This window comes from Sabethes cyaneus, chromosome 2, assembly GCF_943734655.1.
Source record: "Sabethes cyaneus chromosome 2, idSabCyanKW18_F2, whole genome shotgun sequence".
In the NCBI taxonomy this organism is placed as follows: Eukaryota; Metazoa; Arthropoda; class Insecta; order Diptera; family Culicidae; genus Sabethes; species Sabethes cyaneus.
Genome location: NC_071354.1, coordinates 147,176,930 through 147,203,767, shown reverse-complemented (window position 1 = coordinate 147,203,767; position 26,838 = coordinate 147,176,930). Strand labels below are relative to the sequence as shown.

General features: G+C 41.7%; 1 protein-coding gene across 5 annotated transcripts in view; it reads right to left on the bottom strand.

Annotated features, from left to right (window-relative positions):
- LOC128738444 (G-protein coupled receptor Mth2-like) overlaps nucleotides 1-674 on the bottom strand; it is a 65,784-nt gene extending 65,110 nt beyond the window's left edge. For 4 of the 5 annotated variants that reach the window (XR_008412115.1, XR_008412116.1, XM_053833574.1 and 1 more), the window contains exon 1: nucleotides 432-674. The gene's annotated coding sequence lies outside the window, so the exon portion shown is untranslated. Of the gene's footprint in view, nucleotides 1-87; nucleotides 181-431 lie in introns of those variants that run through there. The other variant, XM_053833576.1, reaches the window with a different exon arrangement.
- Between the last annotated feature and the right edge of the window lie 26,164 nt (nucleotides 675-26,838).

The following is a 26,838-nucleotide window of genomic DNA, read 5'->3' as shown; positions in this document are numbered from 1 at the left end:
ACTGCAATACCTGTAATTAAGTCGGATTCCCAGCCTAACGTCAAACAATGGTCACGCGCTAACCCTCGAGATAGCCATCATAATCACCTGCTTTGTTTTGTTCTGGAAATTCCTTCTGGTTGGAAAGGCTACAGGCAGGAAACCGGAAATTGACGAAGAATAAATGGCACTAGCACGGACAAGTTTCCAAGAGCCACACAGGTTAGAACTCATCGACATACAAATGCGCCAATCATTACCCGGTAAGTCTGACACTTTGCCAATTAGCAGAAACAGAGCGGTCTTTCATATCGTTCAGTTCTTTTGTTTACAATATACACACAATTCTTCGTTCAAACTGGTTTCCCTGTGACTCACATGGTCAGAGGCTTGTGAATGGAAAAGATATTTCAATATTAACCACCAACATGGGCACACAGTTAATTTTTTACCTGTCAAACATTAATGCCTTTCGGAATACAGTCCTCCGACTCACTGCAGAGCGTTTAATCGGATCGATTCTCGTATCACTGATTGTCAGAAAAATAAACACCTTCGTTTTACCACTAAACAAACCGGGAACTTAATAACATAGCAACTGACTGCAACTCTTCGCTTCCGCTGAGCTGGGTTTCCAATCACAACCGGTTGCGGTTTGGCGAATCCCAAAGACCCGGAGAGACAACGCAGATGCGAGCTATCGCGTCGAGCAACCGGAGACAACTGAATCTTGTTAGCACGCATTGCCAACATTGCTGCACCTCTCGAATTCAAACCGAGTTCGCGCTTGTCTATTTGTATTGAACCAACGCGATCCGCAACGTCGCGTCGACTAACTATACCTACGCGGCCCGATATCACGACCACAACATGGAACATGGGCCAATTTTTGGGAATTCCTTTTCCGCCCATCAGTAGCCGGCTGGAAGGAGGGTTGCTAAAATGTAAACCACACATACAGATTTAGCATTTGTGGGTTGGTGATCGGTTTCGTAATATTAAAGTTTAAAACTTTACCAGCTTCATACTAGCAAGATAAATAAAACGTGAATGGGGCTCGGATTAAATATAATTTTTTTTTTAATTTCTTGAAAAGCCTTATGTTGAGAGTTTAATTAACATGTTACTGTTACTTCTTCTTAGAGATATCTACTACATAGCTTAACTGCCTACGTCGTGAAATATTATAGGGAGGAGGAGATGCAATGAGCGGCATAAGCATTTGCTATTAACCGGCTAATAGCGGTAATGAAGATTGTTTACACTTCGGCTAAGTTATTACAAACAATAAGCTTTTGTAATTCAACCACGCGTTCTACTGGTATTTTTTGGAGCATACAGACCCGAATCCTCTACATATAAGTATATATAAACATCTGATCGAATGATCGGATACCTCTGCTGATACAAGTGTGCTTGTAACTGATGACTGTTACTGATGCAAAGTGCAGATGAACATGTTTTTTTTTTACTTTGCTATCACGTTCATATTGCTGTAAAGTATATATTTTTTTACGATCTCTTTTATTTCATTCCGGAAGTATGCTAAAATAAACCCTCTAGAGCAGGTCAGATTTCAGCGAGATAAGCAAACTGTGCAAACAAGCTTCGAAAAGATATCTAAAACGCATAGGTAACGAGCACTTGTTTATAGTATTAGTAACACCAAAATTTTCATAGCATTTTTTCAAATCATCAAAATTATCGTACGGAATTCTAGGAAATTTAGTTTCAGGGCATAATTGTGCATCGTGGAACAAACATTCTTTTATGAAAATGTAAAACTCCGCCAGTGACGGACCTTCGCTGATGAACCGCCACGGGTGGCTCCCTAAAAAGAGTGAACAAGTGATGGGGAAATTGGATCGGGACCCGAGCTGTCTGTCACAAGCCAGGATAAAGGAGGAGTGTTGAGATTTGTCGCTCGGTCTGCAGCTCCGGATGGCTCCATGGTAAGTTTATGGTGGATCCATCCGGAACTGCACATCGAGTCTCTTCCGCGGCAAATCTTGTAAAAATCTTTTGCTCTCAATGTAGCAAGTAGTCAAGGAGCATGCTACATTCTGAGCAAAGTGCGGAGGAGGACCCCAATCCTCGGTGTAACGCGACCCGTGCCTAGGGATGAATGCTTGGGGGGGTCTAATAAAGTTTCCCAAGGTCGAACGGAGCCTGCATGGTACCAGAGCACCCTGTGCAGTATATTGCTCCCTCTGTTCCAAGCTGGTAAAGAACCGTTGATTTTCTCCCCAGCAGAGTACAACCATCGCCATGGATAACCTTGAAACAATAATTGATGGGGCAACCAACGACCCCCAAGAGTTGGTGATAAACACCGGAGTAGGTGTAGAGGTGGCGCACGACGGTAGACCGGAAGTGCGCAGTCCGATCGGCACGGACAATACTGGCGAAGTAATGGATACAGGGATGGAAGAGGACTTTAACCTCGACAGCATGTCGCTGGAAGGAGGACTCTCGGCTTCATCTCTGATCCTGAATTCGCCATCAGGGAATGCGGAAAGCGACGCGGATAACCTTCCCGATCCGGTGACGCTACCTGAAGTCAAGGGGCAACCTGGGACTTCCGGAGTTGTAGCCAAGCGTCTCTCCAAAGCGCAACGGCGACGGCAGAAGTGGTATCGGAGCAAGGGCTACTCAAAGGACGAAGCGGAGGCACTTGCCCTTCTGCCGGCCGGCCAGCCTAGCCAGCGGGACCTTGTCGTTACCAAAAGGCAACGATCCGCTGATACGGCGTCGCCGAACATCAGCAGCAAAGGTCCCACTAAAAAGAGACCACGCAGTCGAGCCTGCGCGGGTCCTTCGGCACCAAAACCATCCTCGGGGTGCACCTACAGGGAAATGGTGGATGCTTTCAGTGTAGCCATAACTACGGCTGATTATCCCGTTTCCCTGCTCACTACGGATCAGCTCCAGACTGTCCGCGCCGTTCTTCTGGATCAAATAGCTGACCAGGAGACTCCAGCCATTAGACCCAAGTTCAGGAGCTGCCAGTTCAAGAACGGCTACTTGATACTGGCTTGCTCTGACCAGAACACGGTCAAATGGCTGGAGCAAACGGCATCTACTCTCGTCCCGTGGGAAGGAGCACAACTACGGGCCTACGACACGAAGGACCTGCCGAAGGCTCACACCTTCATAGGGTACTTCCAGGACAGTGTCGGTACCACGGACGAGAAAATCCTGAGATTCCTCCAGAACCAGAACGACGGCTTTTCAACGCAAGCGTGGCAGATACGCCGTCGCATTGTGCGTGGAAATACCGTGGAACTGTTAATGGAGGTTGACCAAAAGTCGGCAAGTCAGATCACTGAGCAGCGCTTTACGCTAAATTTTATGTTTGGCAAAGCACGCATGCGACAGGTTGGCAGAGGTCTGATCAACACAGGCGCAACAGTCTCTGCTGCAAAGTCGAGGAAGGTACGAGCGGAACTCCCTTCTGGGAGCGCCCCGCCACCACCAAGACAATGCAATCCTGCAACGTTGAGGGTGGAAGTGCGGAACTTCCCACTGGAAGTGCCCCGCCGCCACCTAAACAATGCAATCCTGCGAAGACTAGGCGAGCGCCGCGAAAACCTCGCAAGAGGCGTACGCAGCAATCACCAGTCGATAGCAGACCTCAGAGGCTCAATCCGCCGTTAAGTGCGGGTCGGACATCTGTGGCCTGTCGCCTGCGGCAACCGAAGCCTGCCGGTGTGAGCGACCCAGCCGCTCAACTCAGCGAAAACGCTGCTGGTACCCGTTCGCCAAGGCTCGATCCAGTACTGGATCAAGCTGAAAACGGCAATCCTGCCTCCAAATGAGCAGCTTTCGCTGCATTCAGGTGAACCTCCACCATGCTAAGGGCGCGTCTAGTGTCCTATGCCGGAGGTTCACCAAAGAGCAGCTGAGTGCTGCTCTGATCCAGGAGCCATGGATCAACGATACCACGATCCTCGGTCTATCCGGCGCTAATGGTAAGTTGATCTATTGTAATACACAGTCCAAGCCTAGGACTGCCATTCTGTTAAATAAGAGAATAACATTTTCTCCAATTACAGAATTCATCCAACGCGACGTCGTTGCCATTACGGTGGTAGTCCCGACGACTAGAGGGAAGCAGGAGATAGTCGTTGCGTCCGCCTACTTTCCAGGGGACAAGGACGAAATACCACCGCCCGAGGTTGCTGAACTTGTGCGGTACTGCAGAGCAGTCAACAAGCCGTACGTGATAGGCTGCGACGCAAATGCGCACCACACGATATGGGGCAGCTCGGACACAAACAACAGGGGTGAGTACCTACTTGAATATCTTACTTCTAACGATGTCAATGTAATCAATGTAGGGAATGACCCCACCTTTATAAACGCTATCAGACAAGAGGTCCTAGACCTTACTCTATGTAGCGCCTCTATAGCTGAGAAAGTCAAAAATTGGCATGTCTCTGATGAACCAAGTTTATCAGACCACAGACATATCATTTTCGACATCGAGGCTAATCCTCTAAAGAGAGAACAATTCAGGAATCCGAGGAAAACCAATTGGAGTTCCTTTAGGGATCATCTGATTGCCTCACGTAATTCCTGTCACAATAATATACGAACTCCAGTTGAGCTGGATATCGCCGCTAGTGACCTGCAATGTAGGATCACAGACGCGTATAACACAAACTGTCCCGTAAACACGCGAACAGTTTGCCGCGATGTGCCCTGGTGGAATGAGACGCTTAGCAATCTCCGTCGGAAGGCAAGGCGTCTGTTCAACAGGGCCAAAATCACGTCTAACTGGGAAGACTACAGAGCTTCCCTCACCAAATACAACGCTGAGCTGCGCAAAGCCAAAAGGAAATCTCGAGTTAAATTTTGCGAAAGCATTCAAACTCTGCCAGAGGCTACGCGTCTGCAGAAAGCGATGTCCAAGGACCATTGCAATGGTCTAGGGCAATTGAAAAAAGAGGATGGGAGTCTCACTGTTACCACCAGGGAAACTCTGGAAGTTCTGATGAACACGCACTTCCCTGGTTCGACAGTGACCACTGGGCAAAACATAGGTGGGCAACAGTGGAATGGGTCATTACACAATGTGCCAAATGATTCGGTTCTACTTGCACGCCGATTGTTTACGGAGGCCTCGATCAATTGGGCACTCAGCTCTTTTGAACCAATGAAATCTCCAGGTCCGGATGGTATTCTACCCATTTTCTTACAAAAAACGGACGGTGTTATAATGTCCGAGCTCATTAACCTCTTTCGAGCCAGTTTCACTTTGGGGTATATCCCAGAGAATTGGCGGAAAGTAAGGGTTGTGTTCATACCTAAGGCTGGCAAAAAAGACAAAACCATGCCTAAGGCTTTCAGACCGATAAGTCTGACTTCAACGCTTCTTAAGCTGATGGAGAAAATCACGGATAACTATATCCGCAATGAGTTTTTAAAAAACTCTCCGTTACATGTAAATCAACATGCATACCAACACGGTAAATCTACGGAAACCGCACTGCACTGCTTAGTGACGTTAATTGAGAAATCGCTCAAATATCAAGAGACGGCACTTTGTGCTTTTCTTGATATTGAAGGCGCTTTCGATAACACGTCCTTTGCGTCAATTAATACGGCTCTCTGTCAAAAGAGAATCGACCACACTACAATGAGCTGGATTCAAGCAATGCTCTCGAGCAGACAAATTACAGCATCATTGGGAGATACGTCGGTCACGATTTCGGTGATCAAAGGATGTCCACAGGGAGGAGTTCTCTCCCCCCTGCTCTGGTCACTGGTGGCCGACGCACTCCTTCACAAGCTGTCACAGCTTGGTTACGCCGACGACGTTGTACTTATCGTCAGAGGAAAGTTTGACGCAGTACTGTCAAGTCGCTTGCAAGGAGCTCTAAACACCACCATGTTATGGTGCTCACAAGAGGGACTTAATGTAAATCCCACCAAAACAGTCGTTATACCATTCACTAGGCGAAGGAAACATACCATTACTCCGCCTATACTGAATGGTGTCAGACTGGGCTTCAGTAATGAAGTCAAACACCTCGGAATAATTCTCGATAAAAAACTGAACTGGGCTGCCCACCTAGATTATGCTGTTAAGAAAGCAACTTCGGCTATCTGGGCATGCAGGTCACTGTTTGGCAAAACCTGGGGATTGAAACCTCAACTAGCCTTCTGGTCATATACTACTATTGCACGGCCTAGGATAACCTATGCTGCAGTCGTATGGTGGCCAAAGGTGAATGAGGTGACAGCCCAAGCCAAACTAAACAAAGTTCAGCGCCTGGCCTGTCTTACAGTTACCAGTGCCATGCGTACAACACCTACTGCAGCCATGGAGGCAATGCTATGCTTACTGCCTTTGCATCTTCATGTGAAGAAGGAAGCAGAGCTCGGCGCACTACGGTTGCAAAGGAGTAAAACCATACTCGAAGGTGACCAAATCGGTCATCTTCGCATACTTCGGGAATTCAATCTGACACCCTTAGTAACTTCAGTCTCTGACTGCATGGAAGCCAGGCCCAATATGGACGTTCCATATGAGGTGATTGAAACAGATCGCTCAATGTGGAATAATGGAGGGCCAGATCTTCCATCTGGAACTATCTGTTTTTTTACAGATGGTTCAAAAATGGGGGCCTGCACAGGCTCCGGAGTCTACGGACCCGGCATCAGGGAAACTATCTCATTAGGAAAGTGGCCCACCGTTTTTCAAGCAGAAGTATATGCCATTTACATCTGTGCGACAATATGCTTGAAACGAAAGTACAGGCATGCGAAAATCGGTATCTTTACGGACAGCCAAGCAGCACTACTGGCTCTCAAGTCCGCCAAATGCGTGTCCAAACTAGTTTGGGAGTGCAGCACAGCATTGAGGGAACTCTCCCGCCAAAACAAAGTTTTATTACTTTGGGTGCCCGGTCACTGCGGAATCGAGGGCAATGAATTTGCTGACAACCTAGCAAGACAAGGATCAGCTCAGCAATTTATTGGTCCTGAACCGTTTCTGGGCACCTCCACATCCGCCGTGAAAGGCGAACTGATGACATGGGAAAAGCTAGAAATAGCATCCCGTTGGAATCAAACACAGGGTTGTAGACAAGCTAAACAGTTTATCTACCCAAACCCTGCAGTAGCTAAAAAACTACTCCATTTAACTCGTAGTGAACTACGCACGATCACGGGACTCCTAACAGGACACAGCCCCGCTCTTTATCATTTAAAGAATATCGGCAAGGTATCATCTGACACCTGCCGCTTTTGTAACTCTGAACCTGAAAGTTCAGCGCATCTGCTCTGCTATTGCGGAGCTCTTGCATTATCAAGGCACAACTTCTTAGGAAGTTTCCTTCTTACTCCATATCAGGTATGGAGCCTAAATCCCAAAACGGTCATTGGCTTTATAAACCATGTAGTACCGAATTGGGGCACAGGATTACAACTATTCCGCTCAACTCCATCAATGGGTATGAGCGATCCGTAAACTGTGTACAGCAATCGGGGCCTGCCACAAAAGACGATCATTAAGACTGTCGCAGTGGCCTTTTAACCCAATGCCCTTCTGGCATACAAAAAAAAAAAAAAAAAAATGAAAATGTAAGCAAATTTTCTCAGTATTAAAAAAAATTTGAATATGGATGCAGATTTCTACAAAATTTTACGCGATGATGGAAGTTGCGTGGTAAACATTTCCAAATAATATTTTTCCTGGATTGCTTGAGCAATTCCACGCGAAATCGACCTTACTAGTTACTTCTAACAGCATAGAGTCGCGGTGTCTTTAGCGGTATCAATAATTCCTCTCCACTGTACTTGGTCCTTGGCTACTCGTCTTCAATTCGTTGAGCGTCTCGACACACGCAAGTCGACTTCAACCTGGTGGAGCCATCTGGTACGTTGGGCCCCTCTATTCCTGGTTTGTTTGTTTGTTTGTTTATTAAACACACTATACACCTTTCAGTGCATTCATGTCTGGCTATTCTTGGTACCGATGGGTTTCTTGAAGAGAACGGATGTCACTGCACAATCGTCCGATATTCTTGTGATATGCCCGGCCCATCGAAATCCGGAAAACCTTTTGTTCTAATACATACACGGGGGAATGTCCTCCGTAAGCAAAGTTACTGTTTCAAGTCCGTAAACGACCGGTCCAATTAGCGCAGAGTTGTAATTGTCGGCTTTGTGGACGACATCGCCTGGGAAGTCCACGGTGAATCTATCAAAGAGGTTGAGTTGACAGCTGCCCACTCTATAAGCATTTTTGAAGATTGGATGCGCTCCAGGAAACTGGAGCTAGCACATCATAAAACTGATGTTATCGTGGTGAACAACCGCAAGTCGGTGTAGCAAGCAAAGATCAGCGTCGGGGACTGCACTATTTCGTCAACGCGATCCTTAAAATTCCTGGGAGTCATGGTCGACGACAAGCTCAAGTTCGGGAGCCACGTCGACTATGCCTGCAAGAAGACTTCCACAGCTATTTCGACATTGTCTCGTATGATGTCTAATAGCTCTGCGGTATATGGCAGCAAGCGAAGGATATTAGCCAACGTGGTCCAGTCCATACTTAGGTATGGCGGACCAGTGTGGTCATCGGCGTTACGAACTAAAAGCTACCTAGGTAAGCTGGAAAGTACCTATCGTCTCCAGTCCTTGAGAGTGGCGAGAGCGTAAAGCACAGTTTCACATAACGCAATCTGCGTTTTAGCGGGTGTGATGCCTATTGGCATTAGGGCTGTCGGTATTGGGCGTTTTTGACGAAAGCCGGTATTTCGGTATTGAGGTAGAAAATACCGGTTATACCGGTAAAATATCGGTATTGGCACATAATTCGAAATCAATAGAAAAGTTGATGTTTTTCAATAAATGACTTTATTTTCAAACTTTAGCTGCAGTATTGTTGCTTAGCAATGCAGAATTTAAGCAGATAGAATACGCTTAGTGATTTATTTCCCCTGCTAGAACAGATTTTGCTGCCACCTCTTCCAACAATTGAAAAAACTTCCGCTTTCATCGAAGTCTGACGAACTAAGTACATCAGGAATGTTCCTTTCATTTCTTCAAATTTATAATAAAGAAATCCGCTTTCAATTATTTAAAAAATCCTGCTATTGTAGTTTCTAGCATAATAAATGCCTTGGTCTCCTATAGTCTTTCCACAAATTTTTCCTCCATCCCCAAACCGGCACCCTTGCATAGCATCATCCTCTTCATCGTCGGTCACAGATACATTCTCTTCTCTGTTATCAATCCCACTATTAGCAGATAGTGATTTAGAGATTTCATCTGCTTGTTTAATCAATGCATCACTCAAAAGACTTGAAATTTATTCCAAATTCTATTCTGGCCGATTCCGGGCCCGGCATCGTCGAAACAAACAAATAAAGCTGACTTTCTTTTACCTTGCTTCATAAATTAAACGACTTGTTTCATTTGTTGAACAGAACGTTAGTGACTGTTTCAAATAACGACGACTGACAGTCAGGCACGGTTTGTCGATGTTGAGAAGATTAATTAGAATATGCGGTAAATTGTAGGAAATGTTACTCAAACTCAATTCAATTGCATTCAAAGTTTCTGGCCTTCTACTGAATATTTGATAGAAAAATACAAATGAAACTTTAAGACCAGTCGTCATGATAAAGAGAAACCCGCTTCATTGATGAAGTGGCGCTGCTTCAGTTGAAGCTAATGCATCATTACTTCATTATGGAGTGACGATTTACTACTGTAAGTGACGTTGCCGGTCCCTGATCTTGTTTCCTAAATTCGTTATTTGAGAGCTTCGAATAATTTGGTGGCTTTTAAATATCAGGTTGTTCAAAAATAAAATGAAACGCGACGTCTGACGCATGCAATGAAGGATTTTTACAGCAAATATGTTCTACTGTTCCTTAAACGGGTTCAGGAGCTATAATTATTCGACCCACAGTTCTACTCTCTTCATTGCTAGTAGTCGAAGAATCTCGTCAGCATTAACACCAAATTGTTTTTCTACAAGTTGTACAATCTTCTATCAAACTTAGTTCTAATTAGGAAGGAGGAGATTACAAAATACCAAGATATTAAAAAATACCTGAAATACCGGTTTTTTGCCTTTCCAAAACCGGTATTTGGGTATTCAAAAATTGGGCGGTATTGCCGGTTTCGGTACTACCGGTACTACCGGTTAGGCAGCCCTAATTGACATCATCATCAGCGAGGACGTACAGTGCTTCAACCAATGTGGAACTAAAGGCATACGGAGTACTCGAGGACTGCTAAACGGCATGGAGACGGAATACTAAAACAGCAGCGAGAAAGGCTACATCAGTACGACGGAAGATGATGATGTGCCGATGTCCATGCCCCACAATAGTGATGTGATCGAAGCCATCAAGCAGCTTAAAAATAACAAGGCAGCTGGCAAGGATGGCATCGCAGCGGAGCTTTACAAGATGGGCCCATACAGGTCGGCTACCTGTCTGCACAGGCTGATAGTCAGGATCTGAGAAACAGAACAGCTACCGGAGAAGTGAAAGGAAGGAGTAATATTCCTAATATACAAGAAGGGTTACAAGTTGGAATGCGAGAACTGTCGAGCGATCACCATTCTCAATGCCGCCTAAGAAGCCCCGTAACAGTCCTGTACTCTGCCAGCCGGCTGTGAAGTCCGTCGATGAAGAAGGGTCAGGTCTTAGAAAGGCGTTTAAGCCAAAGGCTTTGCTTTTTACGATACTATCGACCGTGAAGAACCATGGAAAACTATGAACGAAAACAGCTTTCCGGGGAAGCTGACAAGACTGATAAAGATCACGATGGTTGGTGTTCGGTGCTGTGTGAGGATGTCGGGCGCGTTAGCAAGACCATTTGAAACATACAGGGAACTTCGACAAGACGGTGGTATTTTCCGTCTCTTGTCCAACATCGCGCTTGAAGGTGTTATGAAACGTGCGGGTTTTAACAAGCGGGGCACGATCTTCAACAAAGGTCGTCTATTTAATTCATTTGTTTTGCTAAAGACGTGGACATTACTGAAAGAATGAAAGGTTGCTGTGCAGTATACCAAACTGAAACGTGAAACAGTAAAGGTTGGATTAGTGGTGAATACGTTCAAAACCAAGTATTTGTTAGCAGGAGAAACCGAGTGCAATCGAGCTCGCATAGGCAATACTGTGGTAGTGGACTGGGGAGAATTCGAGATACCAGAAGTCGTGCTTACTACGGACTCCTCAAAACACTAAGGTCTCGTCTAAGGACTTGAAAGCACTGGTCATTTTTAAACGTCGTGTGTTTAGGGCCATCTTTGGCCATGTATGGAGGAGAAGGATGAACCACGAGCTGGCGCAGCTCTTCGGTGAACCCAGCATCCAGAAAGTTGCTAAAGCTGGAATGGGCCGGAAATGGTTTTTACATCAAATCCGGTTGGTACCATACGCAGAGATTCGCAGCGTGCTCGATGGTTAGACCAAGTGGAGCAGAACCTGGATAGTTTGGGCAGTCAAGAAATTGGAGACCCACAGCCATGGACCGAGTTAGTTGGCGGAACATAACATTGCCGGTAAAATCCTGAGTTTCTAAAATAAAATAAAATGTTTCTTCTAAATCAGAAAGGTTCAACATTTTCATTCACCTATTTCGCGGGGAACTCCTCAAATATTCTTGCATTTTAGTGCAAAACTATCAGTTTTACGATAGTTGACTCATGAGCTATGAATTTTTGAAACAGATAGCAAAGCAAATTGAGCGCTTTTAGTCGCCGTAAATCTGAATCCAAAAAAGCACGCTGTTTTGACATTTTTATCACTAAAAGAGTAGGAATTGACAAATTAGAAAAAAATAATTTTGAAATCTATACCTATAAAAATGGATTTCTGTCTGTCTGTCCGTATGTTCCTTATAGAATAGAAAACTACGGAACCAATCGGCGTGAAAATTTGCATATAGGGGTTTTTCGGGCCAGGGAAGGTTCTTATGATGGTTAGAGACCCCTCCCCCCACTAAGAGGGGGGGCTTCCATACAAATGAAACACAAATTTCTGCATAACGCGAGAACTAATCAAGCAAATGGAACCAAATTTTACATGTGGGTGTTTTTGGAGACAAGAATTTTTTCTATGGTGAATTAAGAACCCTCCTCACTTTAGGAGGGGGGGCTCCCATACAAATGAAATACAAATTTCCTCATAACTCGAGAACTAATCAAGCAAATGGAACCAAATTTAGCATGTGGGTGTTTTTGTAGGCAATTTTTTTTCTATGGTGAATTGATACCCCTCCCCACTTTAGGAGGGGGGGGGACTCCTACACAAATGAAATACAAATTTCCTCATAACTCGAGAACTAATTAATCAAATGGAACCATATTTGGCATGTGGGTGTTTTTGGAGGCAGGATTTTTTTCTATGGTGAATTGAGACCCCTCCCTTCTTTAGGGGGGGGGGGAATTATGACCCCTCTCCCTTTTAATAGGGGGGGCTTCCGTACAAATGAAATACAAATTTCCTCATAACTCGAGAACTAATCAAGCAAATGGAACAAAATTTGACATGTGGCTGGTTTTGGAGACAAGAATATTTTCTATGGTGAATTGAAGCCACTCCCTGCTTTAGGAGGGGGGGGGCAACTATACAAATGAAATACAAATTTGCTCATAACTCTAGAAGTAATCAAGCAAATGGAACCAAGTTTGGCACGTTGGGGGGTTTGGGGGCAGGATTTTTTTAATGATGGATCCCCCCCTGTGGTAGGGGGATAAGGACTTTCATACAAATAACACAGAAATTTTTGCTCAAAAACTAATCAAACTAGAGAAATTTTAGACTCATAAAACATTAATCAATAACAAGATCACCAAAAACTATCAATAGTAACATTAGATAATTCAGCGCGAGTCGGCCACAGGCCGCGAGTGTTGCCGGCCGTGTCGGAAGCGCCGGCCACTGCGGGGGGCAGCCCGCCGTAGAGATCATCTCTATCTAGGTTTATTTATTTTCCTAGATCTACTGACCTCTATTACTTTTCTTCAGTTGGGTCACCCCTGCGAAATGGTACTTTCTATGAAAAGATATTTCGTGAAATGGTACATCCCGCGTAAGGTTTTTCGCGAAATGGTATTCTGCGAAACTCTATATTCCGCGTTATGGTCAACCGAGAATTGGTGTTCCGCAAAATGGTATTCGGCGAAATGTTTTGTAATGATGGCGAATATTTAAATGCTATCCGCTTTATTTTATCAGGTTAAGCAATTGGGGGAATGGTTTTCTACTTTACTGTGAGGAAAATTTGTATATTAAAACACCCAGAAACTTGCAAAACTCAAGATTGTGACAAAGGTCATCCGAGATTCACGATTTATGTGCAACACAGTTTAATTTGTGGCAATACGAAGTTTGTCGGGTCAGCTAGTTTTCTATAAAATGGAACATAATTTTATCAAAATTTTTATCACCGTAAAAATATTGTGGAAACCCGAAACGATTGAAAATTTTACCTAGAAAATTAGGAAACCTCGAATGGTCTAAATATGGTTTTCGTTAATAAATCCATGAGCAGAACCCCGACCATACGTGCAAAATTTTCTTAAATTTTGAGATACTACGACCCAAATCTGTACAATAATTTTGAAGAATCGCTATGACATTAACAGGAAAAGATTTCGAGTTAAAAAAATATAAATTCGGGAAAACCTAATGCAAAATGTTAACACAGTCGGTCAATCATTTAGTAGAAGCGCATTTGAATTTACCTACTTTTGCTTCCGCTCGTACAGTTGGGTTAAAAAACTAGTTTTCATTGTAAAATGACAAACGTGAAAAAACAGGGATTATTTATAAAAATTATCAACTAAGCAATTGCTCGCAGGATTTCTCGGATCACAAACTTCGCAGCTGATTCGGTTGGTACATTGTGTGGAGTGATTAATCTGTTGCGCTTTTTTTGCACATTCATCAAAACCCAATGGAAGGGTTCAAAATATATACTTGTAACGCTTTATCCAAAACATATTAATCACCCTACTATTAGTAAGGATTCGTCCAAGTCGTAAGAAATAAGACGCCGCACGAATTTAAGACAAGAGGCAAAATGTCGAAAGGTGGCTTTGGGTGTTTGTGATGTACCTCAAATGCTACAAGAAAGTCGTTTTGCATCGATTCGTTGCTGGTTGGATCCGCATCGAGCATCTTGGTTGAAATATAGTCTATCACTAACGTGCTGTGAGATTTTATGCACTTGATTACTACATCAATTTTAGCCTGCGACGGCCTCTCAAACTTTACGAACTGTGGGTGAGTCGCGCTGCTGGTTTTGTTGGTCTCTGACATTTGTTTCTCAAAAGAGTTGTTCAAAATGTTTAGTCCGTTGCTTAAGTTATTCTAGATGGATATTCAGTAACTGGACAGATCTGTCTTTTTGGCATTTGTACCAGCACGAAAGTAGCGGCCAAAGATTTCGTGTAATTTAGACGGAACGGATTACCCGTTTTCTCTTGTCTTTTCTACGTGTGGTAACGGTATATCGTAAACGTCATGCTGTCATGTAAAAATTGTATCCATTTAATAGATTAAATATGTGCGTCTTGTAGGAGTAGTAGGAGCACAGTTATTCTACTCTATTCCACACTCTGATAGCGACATAATAGATCCACGTTGTTTGAGCCAATTTTCGCGTCCGTCATCGGGATTTTAACGTAGGACTACGACTTACTGAAAGGTAGCGAATATTGGGAGTCATTCCAAAAAGACGAGCGTCACGAAAAAAAATGCTTAGCTTGCGAACTGAGTCGAATGGTACCTGAAGTTCGACCCACTGAGCCTTTCGATATTCGGCTTCCTGAGTGATTCTTTTACCTTTATACTATTTATTTATATATGCAGAAAAAAAGTAAAAAGCAAAGTCAGCTAACGTTAATAAGTATTGCTTTTCGCACGTTCATTGAAGCAATAAAAGAGTTTAATTATTGTACTGTCACACAGAAGAGGTATTATTCTTTATAATTCATCTTAGTTACAGCAGAGTTAGAGTGATTTATCTATGTTACACAGTCGTTACACGTAGGACTCTATTTTGGACATTTACGGCAAAATCAAATGGACATGGCCAAAATAGAGTGCGCATAACGGCTGTGCAAAATAGATAAATCACCCTATTCAAAGTTTATAAATAATTCAGTTCCCATAACAATATTCCAATATTAAAGTATTAAAACAAATTATTGAAAACTATGATACTGCATAAATACTTGACAAAACCCTACAATTAGCTAGATACGCAGCACACAGTATATTTCAAAGAATCATTTCCGCTATCTTTAGAATTAACTCCACAGGAAATGCAATATTCACCAAACACCATAATTTTGGCACTATTGGGATATAAACGATATGATTACTCGGTCATAGCTTCATTCGATGACAATGATTAGCCGGTGAAATTAATTACCGATTGTCCTATACAGTAGGTACTTGCGGCGTTTCGGTTCAGCTACACCGCTCAAATCACTCGCTACTGCTGTGACGCTGACGTACAATAACAATAAGTCTCGAACCCACACAGTATAAGAAACAAATGATATTATTAGACATAAGGTTTTATCGCGATTGCGTTATCGTAGAATTAACGATCGTTTGACTGTGCTGAATTGTGATGTGATGAGCAGTAAAAACTCAAATAAAACAAACAAAATGGGATGAATTAGGCGGCACCCCGCCTACGGCGATATCGTTTGATCAATCAAATTAAGGACCGTCATTGGGAAATGATTCCAAACATCAGTGTGAGGCGTCATTATGGTGTACGATCGACGTTTTATTATTATTGCTATGATAAAAGATATTTATCGAGCCCACACAAATTGATTTGAATAAAAACTTTCACTGCTCATTGTTCGATTTTCGGTTTGTGTTTAAAATAAATATTAATATATGTGAGTTCTAATTTCCTTATTTTTTAATTTTTGCTAATGTACTTTTATTTTGTTTTTTTCGATTCTTTTATTTTTTATTCCTTTTGTTATATTTACATTAATATGTACTTGTCCACCAAATTTCATGTTCCACTTTATTCAACTATAATAGAGTTTTGGTTTGCAATGTTGTATATATCTGGTTCTATCTATCTATCTATCTATCTATCTATCTATCTGGTTGAACGTTTTAATTCAAATGAATGAAAACATTGATCTGAAAAGCATTCTTATCGCTCTGAATGATGATCAACTCTCAATTTCGTTTGTATATTTCAAGTGTAATGGCATAATATGATTTTAATATCTATAAATTGCTTGAAATGTCGCAAGCGAACTAAAGTTACTCAAAAAAATCACAAATATGAATGCTCCTATACAGGAATACCTCGATATAAGACAATTTATAATTTCAAAAAGTTATCTTATTTCGAAATTGTCTTATATCGAAACTTGATCTTTTCAAAAAAATTACATTAGCGGTCGCCAATTTTGCTCCGTGTTGTGTGTTTCCTTTTTTTGAACTATTTATTATTAGAACTTGTTGATCCTTTACGGTGAAAATCAAAAACTGTTGATTTGGTGTAAAGTTTCTGCCTACCGTTTACCTTCGGCCGTCATCAGACGTCTACAAAACAAGTATAAAATTTATTTACTATTACATTTTAAATACATCATAAAATTTTCAGTCAATTTTTTTAATTACAGTACATTTACTTGGTCTAATCTACCACTTACAATAACGCGTCAATGCTGCATCATCACTCACGCGTTATTGTAAGTAATAGATTAGACCAACTAAATGTACTGTAATTAAAAAAATTGACTGAAAATTTTATGATGTATGTAAAATGTAATCTATACCTATAAAGAAGGATTTCTGTCTGTCTGTCTGTCTGTCTGTCCGTATGTTCCTTATATAATCGAAAACTACTGAACCAATCGGCGTGAAAATATGCATGTAGAGGTTTTTGGGGCCAGGAAAGGTTTTAGTGATGGTTAGAGACCCCTCTCCCCACTAAGAGGGGGGGCATACAAATACAAATACAAATTTCTTCATAACTACAAATGAAAAACAAATTTTTTCATAACTCGAGAACTAATCCATGAAATGGAACCAAATATGGTATGTGAAGGTTTTAGGAGGCAAGATTTTTTTCTATGGTGAATTAGGAGGGGCCCCGCTTTAGGAGGGGGGGGGGGCTCCTATACACATGAAAAACAAATTTCCTCATAACTCGAGAACTAATCAATCAAATGGAATCAAATTTAGCATGTGGGTGTTTTTGGAAGCAAGAATTTTTTCTATGATGAATTAAGACCCCTCCCCTTTTTAGGAGGGGGCTCCCATACAAATGAAATACAAATTTCCCCATAACTTTAGAACTAATCAAGCAAATGAAACTAAACTTGGCATGTGGGTGATTTGAGAGGCAAATTCTTTTTCTATGGTGCATTGAGACCACTCCCCTCTTCAGGAGGTAAATTATGACCCCTCCCATACAAATGATGTATGTATAGAAAACTAATCAAGCAAATGGTACCAAATTTGGCATGTGAGGGGTTTTGGAGGCAGGAATTTTTTTATTGTGGTTTTAGTCGCCTCACCCCTGTGGTAAGGGGATAAGGACTCTCATACAAATAAAACAAAAAATTTTTGCGTAATTTCAAAACTAATCGAACTCGAGAGATTTTAGACTCTTCCATAAAACATTAGTCAAAAACAAGATAACCAAGAAGCGACAGCGAGTAAGGAGAGAATAACCCCTGCGAAATGGTACTTTCCACGAAAACATTTTGCGTGAAATGGTACATCTCGCGTAAGGTTTTTCGCGAAATGATATTCCACGTTATGGTCAACCGAGAAGTGGTGCTCCGCAAAACGGTATGCGGAGAAATGTTATATAATATATATAATATATTATTTTATCAGACTAAGCAATGGAAGGAGCTGTTTTCTACTTTACTGTGAGGAAAATTTGATGACGGATGACAAAGGTCATCCGAGATTCACGATTTATGTACAACACAGTTTAATTTGTGGCAATACGAAGTTTGTCGGGTCAGCTAGTAGTAAATAAATTTTATAATTGTTTTGTAGACGTCTGATGATGACCGAAGAAAAACAGTAGACAGAAACGTCACATCAAATCAACAGTTTTTGATTTTCACTGAAAAGAATCGACAACTTCTAATAATATTAGTGTCACGGTGATCTAAATAAACAAATAAACTATTTATTATTGTTTGAGCTATTAGTTTTTTATAATTTTTAGGATTATTTTAAAATAATAAACATCTTCATGGCGGCGATTTTGGAATGGAAAATTACCGTTACCGAGTATCGATATCGAGGTAAAAGCGTCACACACAATTGACGTTAAAGTTGGCCGGTAAATTAAAAAAAAGCAAAAAATCTTAATGCATTTCCTCTTGCTAAGGAGCTTTGGCAATAAAACTCATATGCAACTTACCTCTCTCCAGCACTCAAAATAGACCATTTTAGTCGAAACTGCCGAACCAATTTCGTCTTCTACAAACCGAACGTTTAGAATTCGCGCATGTTTGAAATGTTTTCAAAACGTTCGTTTTCGTCAAATCAAAACAGCAAGCTCATAGGGTGCGCGTCTTGCGCGTATGTGAAAATGAATCGAGTTACCAAATATTCAGATTAAAAATGAGCTCGCCCAATCTGAACGAGCTGTTTTTCATATTAGCGGGGGTTGAGTGTACATCTCCAATGAAACGTAAACATACCCATCCCATACGTAAACATATAGAACTATATAATTATATCTCGGGTAAATTTTCAAATAGACCTAAGTGACAATGAGAGATTCTCTTCGCGTCTCCTCTCTTCCGTCTTTCATGGCTACATAAATGCATAGAAAAGGAAATTTCCAAAACATTTAGCTAACTAATGACTTCGGCAACCGTTTTATGAAAAGCTGATGTGTTAAAATGCTTTAGGATCGCCGTAAAAAGCGGAAGAGAGGAGACACGAAGAGAATCTCTCATTGTCACTTAGGTCTATTTGAAAAATTACCCGAGATATGATATTTATTATGACTGAACACTACAGCTGTAGCGCACTTTTCCAACACAGATATCAAATTCGCTTAGGTTTAATCGTCTTGCTGTAAAGAATTTGCAATCTGTTTGGACGCGGAACTTATGTCATTTTTTCTGGCACACACAAGCATTAAATTGGACTAGGTTTAATCGGCTTCGGAAGGAATTTTGCTGGGACGTGGAGGCTTTGTCACTCTTTCTGGCGTACATTCCAAGTAAAGATATCAAATTGGTCTAAGTTCAATCGTCGCAAAAAATCTTCGACTTGTTGGAACGGGGAGATTTTGTCACTTTTTTTCTAAAAACACGTTGAAACTATGATGGCGTTTTTTAACCAATCACGAAGAGAAGACGTTTGTTTTTAATAAGAACAACTCTTTTCATTCATCATGTTCTGGGCCTGCTTTCTGACCTAGGTCTGTACAAGAAGGTCATTTTCACAGGTCACATGGCGGGTAATCTTGCAGGGCACGCCACTGCACTGAGATGCCTTTCACTTTAGGCTATGCCGGTAGCTTTTCTCTAATCCGTTTATTGGGTTCAGCTGATGGGAGTGCTCGCCGGATGATAGCACCCCCTGTGCTGATTATTGCTCAACACAGTAACGGTCCGTGCCTTACAGGCGTTTAAGTTCGCCTTGCCGTGTTTGCGTTGAGCACATCCCCAGTAATACCGGAGATGTAGAGGGGACAACCTACCTACCATTCGTTCAAAATTATATCCATTGAAATTCAGTACAGCTTTTTGTTTTTGAGAAAATATTTTAGCGATGACCTATTCTGCCTCTTCCCCCGACAATCTGTAAAATTCCGATTCGCGTGCAGACAAAGTGGCAAAGAAACGGAAAATCTATAATAACGAATAATATTGATGTAACGATTTGGGACAGGGTCATACGTCATATATTGTATTTTATATTTATTTGAGAAAACTAAGTAATACAATACCGAGAAGGCACCAGTCGCCACGCACTGAGTACATTGACTGGATATATAAATACATATAAAAATATAAAAATAATGCAAACAAACAAGTCGTTGTTGTTGTAACAAGTTTGTTAGGACTTTTTAAACCCAAGGCGTTCATTTGAGTCCTCAAAAACGTCGTGTTGATGCACGAACCTGTAGAAGACGACTTCACCGTGCACTTTTCATTCTCACGTGAAATCAATAAACATTTATATTATATTCAGTTGCTAGTATGTTTTTAACGTAAAACTACGTTTATGTTTTCTATATTAGGGTGCACTGAAGAAATACGAGAAATGAGCATGTAACAAAAAGTGGTTGGCACGACGAATTAGTACCGTTTATGCAGACATCAACCGTGTACAACCCTGGATGATGATCCACAGCCGATAAAGAGAACATTCGCGAAAACTGATTCGAGCAGTATATAGTTATTTCGCTCGTCTCTGACTTCCGGGCTCTAAAGTATAAAAGCGTCGCCGAGACACTCAATGATCCTCTTTCTACGCATCTGGCAGCATCAACTAAACGTCAGCCGAAGTGTTTACGTTCAACCCGAAGCAAATTACAAATGCAAATACAAATTGTATCATACTGAATTGTGAATTGAATGAAAAAATCTATTGATAATACAGTTATAGAATTTAGAGAAACTAAGCGTTTTACTTACCTGCACAATTGTGTGAAGATCCGGGAAACCTGTAAAGGAAATTGAAGTGAAATAACTTACCTGTAAAGTGGAAGAAGACTCGAACTCTAATAATAAACATACTCACCTGTAAGGAAGAATTACTCACCTATAAAGAAGAAACACTCACCTGTAATAAAATTACTTACCTATGATCAAAACCCTAAATTAAATCGCCAAATTTAGAACTGTACGCGGCTCGAACAAAGTGACTGAATTTCCAATTAGTGACGTGAACAAATTCTACTGCTCTCCCTGTGCAATTCGACAGTGGTTATGATTTGCACGCTTATAACTCAGCCGTTTTTCAGTGGATTTTACAGATATTTGCATCAATCGATCAGAAATTTTTCTAAAAAATGATGAATATAGTAAACTAGCGGAGTGCCCGGTTTTACTCGGGGCGCCTTTGTCTCAACCACTTGTACATCAGTTATTGTAATCGAAATACTTATAGTGCAAAAATATTAAAATATTGTTCCTCTTTTGGAAGTCCCTCCCCATTTGTCAGCTTCCCCTTTTTTGTCTACCCCTCCACATACATATCTGTTTATGCCCTATGGTAATCCCTATAAAACCCTATAAAGAAAGAGAAACAAAAACATTTTTCTTATTTGCACCTTTCGCTTTAAACAACGGCCACCGCACTCATAGGAAATGAACAGTTTTGTTATAGTACTTTTTTGAACACAGCTTATTTATTTATTAGTTTAGTACTGCATCCTATACTGAAATCTGAAACATGCCATATAAAGCTGACCATGAGAAAAATATGGTGTTTTCAGATCAACTCCACACTGTTTGAATGATTGCCCCTGTAACTCAAATAGAATCGACCAACAACACTTTGCACTAATGATCGAACACTTTTTATACTGGTCACTTTGATTCGGTGCATAATTACACTTGTCAAACCAACAGCCGCGAGCATTGCAGTTTAGTGGTTCGTATTGGTATTTTTTCTGTTGTACGGATAATTGTTATGGTCATATGGGCGTTACTCCCCGCTTCCTGTCAGCAACTCCCCCTTTTGCCCCACCGTCACTTATGGGAGAACCGTGCCAACATTTCCGAGCCTCACCCTGTTATGAACCCCCTCCCCCTTTTGTCAACTCCTTCAGTTCTGATTCCCTTATGTCAAGTCAAGGAATATGTATGCCAAGTTTGACAAAGAACGGTCAAGGCATTCCGGAGTTATGGCTTCCCCCTATTAGGGATCATCCGCTCTTCCTACTAGGGAACCTCCCCTCCTCCTTTTTGTTAACCCCCCCGGTTTCACAATCTCATACACCTGCGGTTTCGTTTACTCCGATTCTAAAAAAAAGTGATGGAATCCTCGCTTTCCAACAGGACATGAATTATTCATTACCAGTAAACCTGGACCAAGTTGAAGTGTTGAAGCAAAACAATTTTGTAAAAATTCGAAACTACTCTAACTCTTTAATCGATGTTATTATTTAAACATTTAACCTAGACGAATTCGATGTCCTGAAAATAAACAAGTTTGTAAAAGCGTATAACTAACCTTCCAATTATTCCTACCCTACGATCGATCTTATCATTCAAACATTAAATTTAGATAAAGTTGATGTCCTGAAAGTAAACCGTTGAAGAAAAGAATACACCTACCTCTTCTCTATAAAAATATATTTTAAATTGATGGCCTATAAAAACGTATTAGATGGAATTTTCATGAGGCACAAATTTTCAGTGTTTATTTAAAGACTAGCCGTGAATTTTTTACAAGCTTTCAATTTAATTGCTGTGAAGTATAAAAACAGCTGAGAAGCAAAGTGCCAAGAAAACCTCCAATGTACTTAGACATTGTCTCATGAAATGCAGCACTACCTAATAACTACCTACTGTACTATTGAAGGTAGAGAAAATAGCTCAAATGCGCTTCTCAAGTTTTATCCAGTAAAGATCGAGTTATTATAATATTGATACACTGCATCATGGATCTTCGAATATTTCTAAGTAATTTCGGAAGACCGGGAGCGACGCCCGTTAACGCAGAAGTCGCCATGCATACTTTGCCAGCGTCCGACAGTGCACCGTCGTCACTTACAGCGCTGCATCATGCAACTGATATCAACATGGAGGCAGTTTTAAATTATCCAGCAAGTGCAGCCATGCCATCCCAATTTACGGACTATTCTTCCCTGCTCGATAGATTCAATATCTCGATATCGGTTGAAACGCTGCCACCATCGAAAGTCACGAATACAAATTTAAATGATCAACCAGCTCAGTGGTCGGCAGTGGGTTCAGTCGTGGATATTCCAGAAGATGCACAAAGGCAGTATATTGAGTTTCCAATTGAGCTCTCTTCTGAAGAATTTAGCCAGCTGGGCCCTTTACCGCTTCAACCGTACTCTGCTGACCCATCGGTAACCATCTCTGTTGTACATCCAGCACCTGTGAATGTCCAAGTTTCGCAACAAACTATGCAGCATATGCCGAAACGCCGATTTAAGAACATGGATTACGGCACTGATTAGTATTGCAATATTTGCGAGAGGAAGTTCGGAAGCAAAGGTAACTATATACAGCACAAGAATGCACAGCATTGGCGTGATTGGTCGTTCAAGTGTGACACTTGTAGAAAATACTTCCCGAGTCAGCAAAGACTAGCTACTCATGAAAAGAATCACAATTCTGAGTTTAAACGATTCTCCTGCTCGCAGTGTGCTAGCGATGGCATCGAGCAGCACTCCGCTTACCAGAGATCTTGAACGACACGAGGTCATGTAACATGGGCCGCCGCCCTTTACCTACAGCGTGATATATGTATGCCCATCGACGAGCGACATTGTCTCATGGATTGCAGCACTGCCTAATAACAACTTGCTACACTATTTAAGATGGCGAAAATCGGCTCAGAACAACATACGCTTCTCAAGTTTTATCCAGTGAAGATCGATCTATTATGATATTGAAACACTGCATCATGGACATTCGAATATTCCTAAGCAATTTCGGAAGACCGGAAGCGACGCCCGTTAGCGCAGAAGTCGCCATGCATACTTTGCCAGCGTCCGACACTTACAGTCACTTACAGACCTGCATAGTGCAACGAATATCAACATGGGACAAATGATCCGACAAGTGCAATCCGTTGGGACAACGAACTTGTGTCAGTTTTTCTGGCACACTTCCCTAACACAGACATCAAATTGGACTAGGTTTAATCGCGTTCGTAAGAAATCTGTTGGCACGAGGGGTTTTTGTCACTCTTTCTGGCGTGTTTTCCAAGCAAGGACGTCAAAATGGTCTAGGCTTAATCCCGGTGTTAAGAAATCTTGTTTTGGCTTGCTTCCCAAGCACAGTTATCAAATTGGTATAGGTTTAGATCATCGTAAAGAATCTTCCAACCAATCACGAAGCGAGAATTCTTGTAAAACATAGGTTCATTATTTTCAATTTTTCAATAGTTCAACATCAAGAATCCATACTTTTCTTCATTTGGGCCAATTCTTAGAAGATTTTCCAATCGATTGGTGTGAGAATATTGAAAATCGTTCTGGTAACCACTAAGCTATTAGCGTTCAAAACCTGACCACTTTTCAAGAAAGATTTTTTGGAATTACCCCCTATACCAGCTACCTTCCTAAAAGACGTAGTCCTACATAAAAAATGTATTGTCAATTGCAAGGAAAATTGTACCATGCAAAGTGCGATATCGCTCATAAAAGCGCTATTTTGCATTAAATCGTTTCGGTATCTTCGGCGCACTTTTTCGTTATCTTCCAAGCAATAAGTGCGCCGAAGATACCGAAACGATTTAATGCAAAATAGCACTTTTATGAGCGATATCGCACTTTGCATGGTACAATTTTCCTTGCAATTGACAATATGTTAAGCTTCTTTTATTTGAAGTGCTTGAGGGCGACACAAAAGTTTTACAGACGAAAAATTGACGATTAATTTGACATCATCTTGTGCGATTTATTACAAATCACCAAAACAGCAAAAAATCATCAGAACAGTATCCAAGTCTTCTTAAATCTATTAACAACAAGATTCAGTGACTGATATAGATTAAAAATTGAAGTAACAGATCAAAAAGTACAATAAATTGGATCGATATAGCGTTATTGCATGTTACCCCGCTGTTGCAAGTTACCCCGTTTGACGGAACAAAATACGCTTCTCAAGTTTTATCCAGTGAAGATCGAGTTGTTATAATATTGATACACTGCATCATGTACCTTCGAACATTTCTAAGTAATTTCGGAAGACCGGGAGCGACACCCGTTAGCGCAGAAGTCGCCATGCATACTTTGCCAGCGTCCGACAGTGTACCGTTGTCACTTACAGAGCTGCATAAAGCAACGAATATCAACATGGAGGCAGTTTTAAATTATCCAATAAGTGCAGCCATGCCATTCCAATTTACGGGCTATTCTTCCCTGCTCGATAGATTGAATATCTCGATATCGGTTGAAACGCTACCACCGTCGAAAGTCATGAACACAAATTTATATGATCAACCAGCTCAGCTCAATAACTACCTGCTATACTATTTAACAAGGCGGGGGGACTCCGTAGCCGCAAGGTTACCGAGTCTGCTTTGACAAGCGAGTGGTCGTGGTTTCGAATCTTAGTAGAATCAAGCCATTCGATGTCAAGTGACTTTAGCATGGGTTTATTCTCAGGCCCCTCCATATACCCTTCCTTCATGCTGAATTCTATATATTTACCCACTGAAGCCTCCTGACAGTGCAAATGTCCCTCCTATAGTTAAGTGTACTGGTCAGAGGTACGAATGAGTCCTCGCCAGGGACGGCTATAATATGGGATAGTGCTGGCAGTGAGGAATGGGTAAAGTAGATCAAGCAGGCAGTGAGGAGTGAGTAAAGTAGATCAAGCTTTGAAGGAAGGGTAAACCCCAATACACATAAGCACGCATAAATTTAATAAGCATTTCGCACACTTAATGGCAATTATAGCAAAAAGAAATGCAGTGCAGGTCATACAGCAAACACCCGGGCGATATTACAATAGAATAACTATACGGGTCGCAGTAATGAGTCCACATATGGAAAAAAAATTTAAGATGGCGAAAATCGGCTCAGAACAACATACGCTTCTCAAGTTTCATCCAGTGAAGATCGATCTATTATAATATTGAAACACTGCATCATGGGCATTCGAACATTCTTAAGCAATTTCGGAAGATCGGAAGCGACGCCCGTTAGTGCAGAAGTCGCCATGCATACTTTGCCAGCGTCCGACACTTACAGTCACTTACAGAACTGCATAGTGCAACGAATATCAACATGCGACAAATGATCCGGCAAGTGCAGCCAGTGCGAGCTCGATGGATTCAATATCCCGATACCGCATGAAACAGCGCCACCGTCGGAAGGCACCATCAACAATTTACTAGCGCCCGATAACACCGTCGTCAGTTACAGAGCTGCATCATGCAACTGATATCAAAGAGGCAATTATGATTTAGAAAGTGCAGTTATGCCATCTCATTTCACGAACTATTCTTCCCTGCTCGATAGATTCAATGTCTCGGAAGTCACAAACACCATCGGAAGTCACAAACAGAAATTTTAATGATCAACCAGCTCAGTGGTCGATGGTGGGTACAGTCGTGAATATTCCAGAAGGTGCACAAGTGCAGTATATTGAGTATCCAATTGAGCTCTATTCTAAAGAATTTAGCCAGCTGGGTCATTTACCGCTTCAACCGTGCTCTTCTGGCCCACCGCACCGGTAACCATCCCTGTTGGACATCCAGCACCTGATAATGTCCAAGTTTCGCAACAAGATACGCAGCATATGCCGAAACGCCGATTGTTGTGGCAGAAAGCCGTATTGCAATATTCACTCGCAGTTAGCTTCTATTGTCCAGTTCAATCTAGAAAGACTATTTTCCGTTCGATCGAACGTGATACGCAGGAGCTATTGTTCTGAACGTGGAAGAAATCTATTTACTACAAGTGTATAAAAGGCGATCAATAAATAGCATTCAGTATTCAGTTCACTAGCAGCCACTGGCGGATAGTTACGTGCAGACAATTTAGTGTTTTATTTTACTGTGTGAAGAAGCCAGTCCCGTTAGTAACCAGACTACCCTAACGACGATCACGAACATTGGTGCCGTGACCAGGATTTGCCCTAACACTAACAACGTGTTACTAACGGAACGTCAGTTTTAACGATCGTTCTATCGTTTC